The 13,871-nt window shown below is 40.0% G+C and overlaps 1 protein-coding gene across 3 annotated transcripts in view; it reads right to left on the reverse strand.

The window, feature by feature from the left end:
• The window catches only part of NELL1 (neural EGFL like 1), an 886,038-nt gene that overhangs the window by 539,529 nt on the left and 332,638 nt on the right, over positions 1–13,871 (reverse strand). The gene's annotated exons all lie outside the window — the stretch shown is intronic.

The following is a 13,871-nucleotide window of genomic DNA, read 5'->3' on the forward strand; positions in this document are numbered from 1 at the left end:
TCTGTCACTACGCTAGCTGATTTTGTTAGTGTCTTATCGTCACTTGAAATTTTTACACACACACACTTCACATATTTGTCTGCTCACTGTCTCCACTAGAATATAAGTTCCACAAGAGCAAAGACCTTGTCCATCTTATTTACTGTTGTCGGCCCAGGGTTTAAATCAGTCATTTGTGCATACAGTAGGAAGAGCTAATGAATAGACTAGATGTGTCAGGCTGGGTATCAGGTTTTCTGATACCAAAGATGCTTCAGGCATAAAAAGAGGGAAGTTCACAAACACAATCGCTGTCAGTATAGAAAATCAAGGAGATCCTAGTTGATTCAAGAACTTTCTTCTGTTGTATTTTATTCTTCCCTACACTCTCGTTCGTTATTTGGTACATAATAGGATTCTGAAATCAATAATACAACATTTTACCAGATGTCAGCAGGCATAAGGAGAACTAGGTTGAAATGTTATATAAAAATACATACCAGTCAAAGACCATAATGACAGCATAGCTAATCCACATCTTCATGGGAAACCAAAAGACATAGCTTATTAGTTAACAATAACAGTTAACATTTTTAAGTGCTTATAATTCCCAAGGCTTTAACATGTATTATATAATTTAACTTAATCTCACAGCATTCCTATGAAGTAAATAATATTATTTCCATTATACAGGTTATTAGTCAGAGAAATAGGACGCCAGAGAAATAGGACCAATAGGACACATTGAGACATTATCTCTCTATCTATCTACCTATGAGGAGATTTATTAGAGGAATTAATTCACACCATCATGGAGGCCAAGAGGTCCTACAATTTACCATCTGCAAGCTAGAGAATTAGGCAAGCCAGTGGTGTAATTTAGTTAGAATCCTAAAGAAGGCCTAAGAATCAAGGGAGCCCAGAGTTTAACCCCCAGTTTCAGGCTAAAGGCCTGAGAACATGAAGGGTCACTCAAGTAAGTCTCACAGTCTCAAGACCCAAGAACCAGGAGCTCCAATATCCAATGGCAGGAGAAGATGGACATCCCAGCTCAAGAAGAGACAGAGAATTCACCCTTCCTCTGCCTTTCTGTTCTATTCCAGCCATCAACGGGTTGTATGATACCTACCCACATTGATGAGGGTGATCTTCTCCACTCAGTATACTGACTCAAACACCCTCACAGACACACTGGAAGTTATGTTTTACTATCTATCTGGGCATCCCTTAGTCCAGTCATGTTTTCACATAAACTAACCGTTACAGAGAAGGAAACTGAGACTCACAGTAGTTGAGTAGTTTGCTCACGATCCCAAAACGAATAAGAAGCAGAGTCAAGTTTCAAATTCAGGACAGTATGAGTGCCAAGCCATAGCTCAGCTAAGTGAGGCTAGAGCTATAGAAATGGCTTAGAGAAATGAACAGTGACCATGTGGCCTTCCCAAGGAGAAGCAGAAGCAGAGAGTGACACCAAGGTCTTATTTACCTAGTTAATGTGGCTAACCCCGTGTGGTTCATTAGCACAAAGCATTCTTCTCTCTGGCTGGCCTGCTGGGCCCATATAGATAGATTCTTGAAGCTGTCATAAGATGAATTAATTTTTTTAAATATAAGAACATAGAGCCAACCTCTGATCCAGCAACAGCCTACTCCACTTAATTCTAATGGCAGCAATGATAGAAGCACTAGCGGAGAGCAGACCTATTTATTCACCCTAACGCCCTGTCATCCCTAGGTCTCTTAGGGCAGGGAGCAGATGACAGCTGTCTTTGCGAATACAGGAAGCCAGCCCTATCATGTCAATCACTTTCAGACCCCAGTGTATATATCAGAAAGCAAGACGCTCAATTTCTCTGAATTGGTAAAATATAAATTTTGCTTTTACTTGGTGAAATAAAATTATATCAGAGTAAGCAAGAATTTCTTGTTGGGATGCCTTTAGTATCACCAGGAATAAAAGCCAGGAGAACAGCCAAGATTCCCTTTGGGGAGTAAAGGTGAGGAGAGCATTTGAGAAGGATTCTCTTGGAGAGATTCAGAAAGCAGTACAAACGTCAGACTGGGAAACTTGCAAAGTCCCGTTCAATATATGTAGTAAATATTCATTGAGTATGACCACGGTTTAGGCACTGAAGATTATAATCTAAATAAAACTTGGTCTGTGCCCTCAGGAAGCTGCAAAACTCACAGTATAAATGTAGAGGTAGAAAGTTAAGATTAAGGGCCATGCAAGGTGAAAAGTATATAAAAAGAAGTATCTTTAAAACATTACCAGAACTCGATGAGGGAACTCTTCGTTCTACCATGGAGAAGGGCAATATTTGCTCTGAGCCCTGAAGGAGAAGCAGGATTTCCCAGCTCATTACGTGTCTAATATAGCATTAGGTGCCAGGGCTGCAAAAACTCAACCAGAGGAGACCAGAGAAAATGGTGATTGTCTGACCAAAGGTGGCTCTGGTTCCACATTCAATGGAATTTAATTCTCTCCCTGTAGAAAACCATGACTCTCATTCTGAAACTCAGCACAAAACCAAAGAGATGACACAACAGTGAAAGGGTGGGAAGAAAGGAATTAGGGCCAGAAGTCTGTTGGAAGCCCCACAGCACGTAGCCCCTCTGATGTCTCAATGCATCAAAACTAGATGTCACATTTCCATAAGACGTTTTAGAGCTTTAAAGCCCTGTTTATATAAATAATCCATTGCTACAACTGAATTAATTACATCTCCCCAAAACCAACAGAAAGTGCACTTGGCACTGTGGATAAAGAAAACTAAAGTTCATATTAGATCTGGGAGATCGCCTTGTTTTACGAGTGTGGATAAATTCAAATATCACCATTAGGATTTCAGCAATTAGAGGCTTAAGTGTCACAAAGAGAGCAGGGTAAAATGCTGAGACGTCCCCCATCTCACTTCCAAAATAAATCTCAATGCACAGTGCAGTAAAATAAGAAGTAACGCAGAATGTGCTTACTAATAAAAGCAAAAGAAAACAACAATTTAATTTAAACAAGCTAATCCAAACATTTGATTCACTTAAAGCTTGGAAAACACCATTTCATTAAATCATGTTTTCATTTTAAAAGATGACTGTCAGATCCAAACTATTTTATTATAATGAGAGAAAGGAACATAAAGAGAATACATTTTTAGATTAAGTAATTCAAAATGTATTTGAGATTTTAGGAAATTTTTACAATTTTTGAATGAACTTATAAATTGCTAAGCCTAAACCAGAGAGAACCTTGGACAAATTTGCTTCAAATGACATCCACAGACCCATGCCCACATAACTGCCCTTCTACCCTTGAGCCCATCCGTACGTAGCATAGGAGCTGTGCCTGCTGGTGAGTGTTAGAAGCTCCTTAGAGAGAGGACTATACACAACGACACTGCTTATATTCTGGGATATTCTGTTCCCTAGATTTTGAGCTCAAACGCAATCTCCTTAGGCTAGAAGTTGTCAAACAATTGACATAGCAGTTTTTCATCAACAAACTCTCTGCACATAACAGGAGGTATAAGAAAAAGTAATAACAGTTTCTTTAAACCATTTAAATGTCTTTGGAAATAATCCAAGTACTTCATTTTTTTAGTTATGAAAATAACTCATTGTCATTATAGAAAAATAAAGAAATATAGATACATAAAAAGTTTTGACTCATTCATAATCTAGAGCTGGTTTAAAAATTGGAGGTTAAATTTCTAAATATTGATATAATTTTTCAAAAGAGGGGTTTCACTTAATACCCCCACTTGCAGCTTGACTTTTGTACACAGAATGGCATATCCACTATCTCCTTCTCTTTTACTGCAGGCTATATGTTTGTTCATTACAGGAATTAACACTAATGACACTTGATCAGTCTCTTGTTATTGGACATTGTCTGCTTCAATCATCTTTATTTTAAAAACTGGTGGATAAACATCTATATATGGACATATTTATGCATCACTGTAACATGTCATAAAGATAAATTCCAAGGAGTGAACTGCTGGCTCAAAGGATGTGTAAAATTCTAAGACTTTTGATGAGCACTGCCAAACTGCTCTGCTAAAAAAGGAAAGTATGAGGGTGTCCATTTCTCTGTCTGTGCTATCTTTACCTTAAACTTGACTTATTTGATAGATTGGAAAATGGTATCTAGATGTTTTAATTTACAGGTATTTCATTAACAGAGATGTTTAACTTTTTTTCATTAGATCTCTTTTCTTTTTTTTGATTGAAGTTGACCTGCAACACTATATTAGTTTCAGATACTGATTTGATATTTTTATAGGTTAGGCACCACACAAAATTACTACAATATTATTGACTATATTACATCCATATGCTATAGCTTACATTCTTGTGACTTATTTATCTTATAACTGGTAGTTTATACTTCTTCATCCCCTTCACCTGTTTCATCCATTCTAGTTTTTAATGGGTCATTTATACTTCTTCTTTTATGAAATGTCTTCTTATATGTCATTTTGCTCCATATTTAAAATGTACATGTTTACCTTTTTATTGATGTGATGAAGTCCCTGATATATGAAGGATATACTCGATGGCATTATTTTGCAAATTTGTTGTTTATCCTTTACCTTTAAAGCTTTCAAATTTTGCAACCCAAAACCACTTTTCTTTTTTCTAGAAATGTCTTCAATTTTTCTAGAAATGTCTTCAATTTTTCAGGCCTCTGATGGCCAAATATTTTTATCATGGAAATCACAGATATAATACAGGCCGTAGCTAGGAGCCAAACATGGTTTTGTATCATATTCCTGGCACCTAATTACTGTGTGATCTTTGGAAGTAATTCAGCATCTCTGAGCTTCAGTTTCCTTATCTGTGCTATACAATTTCTAATATCCTTCCTGGTTCTAAAATTTGGTGAGTCTTTGAACTAGCAAATATTACAGTTTACATCTAATGTGCATTTGTGTTTTACAGGAGCCTTTTTTTTTCAGCTTAAATAAAAATTGAAAAGGAATTTAATGGCACGAAGAACCTGCTAAGGCAAATGTTTTATTTAAAAACTAAGCTTTGTGCTCAGCATAAAAATATAGTCGATCTCAATTAAATGCCCATTTGAAGAGTAGGTCTGGGAGCCTATCTTCTGAGAGCAGAAGGTTGTATTATAATCATAGGTTGTTAGAGTTCCTGAAAAGTTCCCTGAAGTTTACATAATCTACCCCCACTTTTCAAATGATGACACTAAAGCCAGAAAGGGAAGCTGACTTAGTCACACACAGAGTTAGATGAAGAATTGAACAGGAATGCAAACCTCCTCACTTCTGCTACAGTCTGTCTTTATTTAGCCTTGGGTCCCAAGCATTAAAGTTCAATTTTTGGAAATTAGCAAATCAAGTCATATTATTTGCCAATATCGTGTCATACTGCCATAGCCAAAATGATGTCATATAATTCACTGTACGGGACTTTCGTGAATAAGTGTGACTCACCTGATCGTTTGGGAACAAGGGCTATGGAACTGCACTGCCTGGCTTCAAAGTCTGGCCCTGCCCACCTCCACTGCTGAGACCTAGGTAAACTGCTGAGGCTCTCTCATGTCAGCTCTTCTGGAGATGACGAAGTACCTAGCTCAGAAGTATACTGTGGAGATGAAATGCATTTGTGTGTACTTTGTGCTTGGCCCAAGGTCTGGGCAGGTGACTACTCAATAAACATTAGGGGTTGGTAGTGCACTGACTGAGATATTACAATATTCCAAAGTGCACAGAGTGGAAGTCAATATTTCTCTCCATCTCTCCTTTGCCAATCTCATCTATTAGCAGAAGCCAAAAGAGATTGTTTGAATAACCAACTAGTCCTTTTTACAAAAGTGTTTACTGAGTTTCCATGGTGTGTTCAGAATGATGCTGAACTGTATGCAGAAGAAACGTTGAAAGAGAAAATTATCCATGGGCAGGTGTTTCCCCTTACAGGAGGCATCCCTGACCCCCCACCCCCACTCCCGCTCCCATCAGGGCCAGATTTAAACAATATCTTCTAAGCATTTCCTCCGTTCACTCAGTCTGAAACCAGTTAAAAAATGAAACTATAGATCAGTATCTTTCCTAAATCAGACCAACATTCAGCTAGAACATCTAACAAAAGTTTCTGTTCATAATAGTGAACCATAGGCTTAAATACACATTAATAGATTTATAGAGAGATATGCAAGACCTATAAGAAGAAAATAAACTCAAAAATTCTATTAGGGAATTTGGAAGTTGACCTGCAAAAGAGAGAGATGCTATATTCCTACAAACATGGCAACGGGACTTCCCTGGTGTGGTGCAGTGGTGAAGAATTCAGCTGCCAGTACAGGAGACACTGTTTCGATCCCTGGTCTGGGAAGATCCCACATTCTGCAGAACAACTAAGCCCATGTGCCACAACTACTGAGCATGCGCTCTGGAGCCCGCGGGCCACAGCTACTGAGCCTGCACACCTTGAACTCATGCTCCACGACAAGAGAAGCCTGCGCACCGCAACGAAGAGTAGCCTCAGCCCATGCAGAACAGCAAACACCCAACGCAGCCAAAAATAAATAAAAATAAACAAATCTTAGAAAAAAAAATGGCAATGCTCTCAAAATTACCTACTTAAAAATTTAATGCAATTCCAATGTAAATGTCTTTGAAAGCTGATACAATTATTAGAAACACTTTCTGGAAAACAATAAGAAAGAAGAGTCAAGGAATTTTTAAAGAAAAAAGAAGAAAAAAAAGGAGAAAGGAAGATATGAGGTAAAAACTTATATAGCCTGATATTAAAAACACAGTGCAATACTACAAAAACTGAAATACTAAGTTATTTTTTTATCTGATAAAAGGTTTTAAATCAGAAATAAAATGATTATTAAGTAAATAGTGCTGATTCATTTGATCAACTATTTGAAGGAAAAAATAATAATGTTACACCTTTACTCACACAAGGCCAAGCAAAGCACAAATAATGGTTTTAAATGAAACTAATGTATAAATTACAGTAGTCAGTAAGTGACAAATATCTTTCTAATCATAAGAGCAAATAAGGAAGCGATGATGGTGAAGATGTTGGAGACGTTAAAGATATGATGTAAACCAAAAACATCTATCAGTCCCAGAACACAGCAAACACAATTAAGAGGCAAATGACATACTTGGAAAATAACTCAAAATACTCTTGAAACATACAAATAAAAAAGGCAAAGATGAATACACTGATTTAAAAAATGGGCAAAGGACGTGAATTTGCAACTCCCGAAAGAATACACACATACAAAATGCATACAAAAAATATTTAACGCATTAGTAATTGGAACAATGTAAATTAAAACAACAGTGCTCTGTCACTTATTTACCTATCAAATTAGAAAGACTCAAAAACTCTAACATCGTAATGATGACGTAGTTGGCGTAAAAGTACCATATAAACTATAAGGTATGAAGTCACATAATTTTTTGAGGACAATTTAGCAATATTCCACAAGAACCTTAAAAAGGTAGACTCTCTTTAGCCATTCTACAAGTTCTAAGGAAAAAGCAGGGATAGTCACAAAAATGTGTATACCAAGTCCCCACAATAGTTACTTAAAAATTATTAAACTTTAGAGAATTATAATACACAGAAGGTACAATGCAAGAAGCCACTTAAAATTACAGTCTTGAATATTTAATGCTGAAAAACATATTATTTAATGGAAAAACATTTTACCACATAGTAAGTACAACATGATACTAATTTTATCCAAAAAAAAGCATTCATATTAGAGAGGAAGGGAAAGACAAAGATAGAAATAAAAAGCAAGCAAGAGAGAAATTGGAAAAGTTGTTATCAAAATGTTGACTGTAGTTGATCTCTACGTGATAGGATTATGGATGGTTTTATTTTGTCTTTGGACATTTTTCTACAGCCCAACTTTTCTGCAATGAAAATAGACTACTTTTGAAATCAGGAAAAGCAATTATATTTTGAAAGATACATAGGAAGAACCTACAGTACAGTTAATGGGGGGAAAAAACACATCAAGTTTTTTGTTGCTGTTGTTATTGCTATTGTTTAGATTTCATAGAAACAGGAATTGATTTTGACCAAGAATCTGGTTTATCAGAGAGGCATATCCGCTCAAGTAAGGCACCCTGCCACCTGAAGGAGACCTATTGTATACATGGACACACATACAAAGAAAAGCAATTTTGCCAAACAATTATGTTTTAGGAAAAGCTTCCTAGGCCTGACAATCTCTCCAGCTGCCTCTGGTTTTTGACTGATGGAGATGATGGCAGGAAGCTCTTGAAAGTGATAAAAACTGCAAGAAAGGCTGATGGATTTTTTTTCCCTTAACTGTGCAGGACTCGAGGTAGTTTATTCTGTGCCTCCTGCAACTTATAAGCTGACACTTAGTATGTAATGTACACAATGTACAGCTGGGTATACCCCTTGGGGCTCCCCGGGGAAAGCTCTTGCCCTGAACTCTTGAAGTGTCTCAGAGGAGATCCTCAGAAGTCAGAGTACACGAGTTCAGAACGGGTCATGCTAACACAGACCATCCAGCTGTAATGGATTAAGTGTTCCGGCTTTACCTCACTGGCGCAGCTGCGATGGAGCCTTCCCGAATATGGGCTCAAGACAGCTGGCACTCAATTGCACCAATGAGGTTCTAGTACCAAACCAAAAATACCTATTTCTCCTTTAAGCTGTCTGATGTCTCTGACCTGACAAGCCTCAGAGATCCAAACTCTCCCCCTTGATCCAAACTCCACCCTGATTTGGCCCTGTCTACCTTTCCAACTTCATCTTCTATCTCCACCTCCCACTCCTTTAACTCACCCACCCGCACCAGGCTCCTCATTTCCTCAAATAGGCCAAGCTTGTGCCAGCCTCAGGGCCTTTGCATCTGCTGTCCCCTCTGCAGTGGAAAATTCTCATACAACGTTTTACATGGTGGCTTCTCCTCTTTCAGATCTCAGCTGCCTCTTCGGTGACCAACTAAACCAACTCACCAGGGCTCTTAACCACTCATCTCTAGAGTCCAAGATGTAACCCACTTCTGTTTTCTTCACAGCATCATTGGAGATGCCCTTGCTCACTACATCTCCATGTCTGGAACTGGCATATCAAAGACCACTCAATAAACATCTGTGGATTGATTCACTAAATTAATAAATTGTTGACTATGACCCCCGATATACATGCAGAATGTTACCACTCTCAGCATCCTAACTGCTACCATTGCGGTCCAAGGTACCACCATCTCTTCCTGGATTTTTCCAAAAGCCTCCTGAGTGATCTGCCTGCGACCAACCTTGCCAGCCTTGTCCCCCCAGCCCCAAAACTCTTCTCTCAACACAACAGTCATAGTGCTCCTGTTTAGAAATAAGTCAGGTCATGTGACTCTTCAGCTCAGGTTCCCCTGTGGGGAATTTCACAGAGTAAAAGCACAAGTTCTAACAACAGTGCACAAGGTCTTGGAGATCTCACTCGCCCCACCTCGCCATCTCCCCTCCTCCCCACGCTGGCCAGCCCCGTGCTGCTCCTCGCTCCTGCCAACAGCATTCCGCCTCGGGGCATTTGCACTGGCTCTTTCCTCAGCCCCGGATTTTCCTCCCTGATATCCACATGACTCACTCATTCTCCTCAAGTCTCATCAATTGTCGTCTTCTCAGTGAGCACCACCCTGACCGGTCCACTGAAAACTACACCTTTCCTACGACACGCACTGCCCAGCTGCCTGACTTCGCTGTATTTTTCTCCCTAACACTTACCATCTACTAAATCATTATATTTATGTTCTACTTCCAATTGCTAGATAGGATGTAAGCCCTATAGAAGCAGGATTTGTGTCAGTTTTGTTCACTGCTATATCCAACCCCCCCATCCCCCCCACAGCCCCCTAGAACAATGCGTGATGCATTCTAGGTGCTCAACAAATATCTGCCAAATGAATACATGAACCACAAGAAGAAGAAATAGAACATGTGCTTATTTTGGCACCATTTGTGTCAAACATGTGGTAAAGGTGACTTCCTTATCTCTCTGCCACTGCTGCCCCAGAATATACAAATGAAAAAGTCATGTCCCATAGCTAAACAGATGCAAATAAAATGCAACCACTGGATCTGACTGGGTGCAGAGTCCAGAAAGTGAAAGGTGCGCCTCATGAGCTCCTGTCCTTGGGATCCCCTTCCCACTAACAGGACTGAGACCCCAGCAGCTGTGACAGCCTTGGTGAGCCAGCCAGGTGGTGAGGAATTGTTAAGAGTAACCCCCTGAACCTCAAACTGACAGAGGCATGGTCACTGGGCTGTCAAGAATAGATCTTACAGTCACAGAATTTCAAAATCAGATGCAATCTTTGTGGTCCCTGAGTCCAACCCCCTCATTTACAGATGAGAAAAATAAGTCCCAGAGACGTTAAGTGACCCTGAAGTCACCCAGGTATTTCCTAATCCTTATTAAGACAAGGTGACAAACGTTAAAGCATAAAACTTTTCCAAAACCATTTATCTAACAAAGAGGCTCTTGCTGACCCCAACCCGAGTGCTGCAGGCTGATCCAGGATGTAGGGCTGCAGATTTACGTCACAGCAGATTTAGAAATAATTCTTCTTGTTTGAGTCAGACAACACTGCAATATTTTAATTCTGCCAGTCGTTTCAGAGTTTGTGCTATCTACACTTTATTAAATCAACCTACCCCCCCCCCCCAAAAAAAAGCCAATTTAAAATAGACTGTCTCAAAAATTACATTTATATGATTTATGAGTTTTAAGTAATCTCTATTCAGGTTGTCACTGCTAAGAATCTGATTAAAATTATTAGTTTACAGAAGAAAGATTGAAGCAAACCTTAAAAGAAAAAAGGAAAACCTTGCAGGTTTTTCTTTTGGTTTGCCCCTTGTACTGCGATGCTAAATAAAACCACACAGATCATCTCCTCTGATGGGAGGGGGATGGGGCGAGCCAAGTTAATAATAACTGCTGACAAAGGCAGGCAATTATATCTTATTCTTATTCATGGGCCCTGAAAGCATTTCAAATGCAGCACAGCCATCACCAATGACTGACATCGACATCTGTGTTTTGCTTGTGGCATCAGTTGTCAAACTAACATTTCATTAATACATATTTTTTTTCAATTTCATTTTTAAAGCTTTGAATGTGGGCCTGCCATGGGGAGTTGCCAGGAATTACTGAGCTGTGTGGTTCTTCAAAAGATTGAACTTGTATTCAGCAATGTAAAGTTGAGATCTTTGCTGGGGGTGAGTCTGTATGTTCTGAGACCCACCAAACTGTGTTGGGGCGGGGGTGCTTAAAGTGACGTCTGTGAAGAGGTATCCAGGCTTAAACAGTGTTTCCTCTTCCCCCATGGCTTAGCAGGAAAATACTTAGGATCTCCTAAAAATGCAGTTCGAAAATCTCAAGCAGAGTCCACTTCAGTGTGGAAGGAGGGAATGCAGAGGAACTAGGGGACAAGAAGAAGACCTCAGAGATGGATGCAGAACCACTGTCCTGGGCCACCCATGCTGCACAGCTTCAGAGGGAGAAGCTGCCACTCACTATATTCCATGTGAACAGCACTCTGGAGGCACGCAGTGACCCCGCCTTTCTCCCAGTTAATCTCTCTCCTTCCTTCCTTATTTTCTATTTATTCCCATCATCAAGACACTGACACTTTAAATCAATGAGATCAGGTCTGAGGGGCAAGATCAAGGGCTTCGTACTTAAAAAAAAAAAAAGTGCTGCCACCTGCAAGTAATTCCCTTCACTCTCTCATTTCCTTCATTCACTCACCCATTCTACAAACATTCACTGACAGCTTACATGTTGCTAGGCACTGACCGATGACAGAATCAAGTTGAACTGAGTCGGAGTTCTCCATAGGGGCAAAGAAACCACATCTAATCTGCAGAACCATCTCAAACACCAAGGAGTATGAGGCTGGACCACCAGGTTTCCTGCTGGCATAAGGAAAAATTAGGGAAGGGGACTCAGGGCTATATAGGTTGGCTTCAGGACGATACAATTTCAGACTCTTGATCAAAGATGAAAGACATCTGTCTTATCATTTGAGGATGGTACCTGTGGTAGATTGTTGGCAAAAATGCCCATAATAATTCTCCTCCCTGTATCCTTGCCTTTGGGTGGTCTCCTACCACACCAACTCCCATCTTGGCCATAAGACTTGCTTTGGATAATAAGGCAATAACGACCATCACAAAAATAGAGACATAAAAAGTGCTTGTGTTTTGGAGCTGGCCCTATTGTGCTGCCCTTGGGAACTCTGAAAACACCACAGGACCAAGCCTAAGCTAGCATCCTGAAGGATGGCAGATGTGTGGCTAATTCACCCCATTGCCCACCTGACATTAAGCCACCTTCTCAGTCATGTAAGTAGGGCCTTCAAAGACCATCCATCCCAGGCTGATCTAAAGAAACAGGAAATCATACACATTTTTGTTATTTGACAATAAGCTTGAGGGTGGTTTGTCATTCAACCAAAGTTACTGAGTCAGTACCTCACCCTAAGGCAGGGGAAACTCAAAGATACATCCTATGACAGTGGCCCTGATTGGGAAAGACTGTGTTTAATGTGCAATCCTAGATATTTTAATCAAATACTATTTAGCTCAGATCTTAGGGGGAATTTGCTTTATGTTTCATTTCTTTATGAATCATGAATATTTCAAGCAGCTACAGTTTCTGGCCTCACCTCAAAGCCATATCAACTAAAGGTAGTTGAAAGTGATGTAATTTTGGGGGTAAATTTAAAATTTGAAAACACTTGTGGCAGAGATGCCTGGTCAGGATAAGTTTCAACCAAAGCAAAAGCTTAAAAGGACAACAGTGAGTCTTCCCGTAATGGCTGTAGGGGCTCTACTGCCAAGGTCCCTTTTCAGGACTGAAGCACTTAATCCCTCCAATTTTGAGCGTGTTGGCAGCTGTTGCTCTCAGCCGAACCTCTGTCTAGGAATTTCCCTCAGCTGAGGAGAAGCTGCCTTGCCCAAGGTCATGTCCCCTTCCTAGGATCACAGCCAATGACTGATCCCTGCTGGGTTGATGCAATCCGCTTATTCAAATGCAAGACAAGTCAGCCTGCCAAGCCCACTCCAGAGCCTCCCGTGGGATTGGCAGAGGCTTTTATTCTGACCGCATGACGGTTCAACATCTTCCTCTTCCCAGTCCTGCTTCCTTCTTTTCTTCACAGGCATTGATCCTGAGATCACTCCCCCCAAAAATTCCTGCGTGCTAGTCTCCAAGTCAGGGTGTGCATTCTGGGGAACTGGATCTGAGGCAGTCCCAGGAGCACTGTCTTGCCAGGTGAGGGTAATAAAGGGCAGGAATCACAGAAGAAAGTCATCACATAACAGGGTGACACCAACGGAGGAAAAGGAGAAGCCATCCGAAGCAGGAATGTTCTCTATGCACGAAAAGGAAGCATGGGAAGTAGCCTAAGGAAATAAAGTGGTTGATGAACAGGGCTAAACACCCTTGTGACTGTCTCCCCATGGTGTGTACAGCCCTGAGAAAGCAAGAATCCTATCTGCTTACCACATGGAGAACACCAAACCTAAGTCACAGGAGCCAGAAAATTGAAAAAACAAGTAGGTGAAAAACTGCTCTGCTGGAAAAGAGGGGACAAGAAGCAGGAGAGTGTGGCCACACATCAGACGAGGATTATAAGAGGCAGAAAGACATCAACAGATCAAACGAGACAAAGACACAGGGATACAAGTGAGAATCTAACAAAAGACCTGAAGGAAGTTGGAAATTATAGCAATATTATGACTTTCTTGTGAATGAACATGAAAAATTTGAAGAAATAAACCACTTCCTAGAAATCACATGACCACAGGTTGATTCAAAAGTGTAAAACTTGACTAGACAAAAATGTGTCTAATAATGAAAACACATCC

This window comes from Hippopotamus amphibius, chromosome 9 (assembly GCF_030028045.1).
Source record: "Hippopotamus amphibius kiboko isolate mHipAmp2 chromosome 9, mHipAmp2.hap2, whole genome shotgun sequence".
Taxonomy (NCBI): Eukaryota; Metazoa; Chordata; class Mammalia; order Artiodactyla; family Hippopotamidae; genus Hippopotamus; species Hippopotamus amphibius.